This window comes from Lathyrus oleraceus, chromosome 3 (assembly GCF_024323335.1).
Source record: "Lathyrus oleraceus cultivar Zhongwan6 chromosome 3, CAAS_Psat_ZW6_1.0, whole genome shotgun sequence".
Taxonomy (NCBI): Eukaryota; Viridiplantae; Streptophyta; class Magnoliopsida; order Fabales; family Fabaceae; genus Lathyrus; species Lathyrus oleraceus.
In genome coordinates this window covers 275551255-275551782 of record NC_066581.1, presented here as the reverse complement: position 1 = coordinate 275551782, position 528 = coordinate 275551255, and the positions used below count along the sequence as shown (strand labels likewise).

Sequence of the window (528 nt, the reverse complement as noted above, 5' to 3'; positions counted from 1 at the left end):
GAACCCTGGGTGGTTTCTTTTGAGTAGAGACAACAAGATCTCTTGTGACAGACCATTGGTAAGTGTTTGCAGTGATACTTTCAATTAACTTATAACCATCCCTATATGACTTTGACAACAAATCTCCACCACTATATGCATAAAAAATGTTTCTGGATGATGGTATAAACCCATTATAGAATGTTCCTTGTTGTATGCAAATTGGTATTCCGTGATGGGGACATTATCTAAGCAGCTCTTTGAATATTTCCCAAGAGTCAAATAAGGATTCATCATCTCCTTGTATAAACGAAGTAATATCATTCCTTATCTTGGCGTTCTTGATATGAGGAAAGTATTTAGCCAAAAAATAGCTAAAACATTCCACGTGGCAATGAAATTTGGCTCAAGAGAGTTCAACCAACTCTTGGCTCGATCTCTCAATAAGTAGGGGAGTAACCTCAACCTGAATGTGTCACTTGATATGCGATGAATCTCAAAGTTACTTGCCACTTACATGAATTGTATTAAATGAAGATGATGGTCTTT

At 36.6% G+C, this 528-nt stretch overlaps 1 non-coding gene across 1 annotated transcript; it reads left to right on the top strand.

Annotated features, from left to right (window-relative positions):
* The first annotated feature begins 206 nt into the window (after positions 1-206).
* On the top strand, positions 207-313 carry LOC127133645 (small nucleolar RNA R71). The gene has a single exon (XR_007807597.1). It is a non-coding gene; the product is annotated as a small nucleolar RNA R71 (small nucleolar RNA).
* The last annotated feature ends 215 nt before the right edge of the window (positions 314-528 follow it).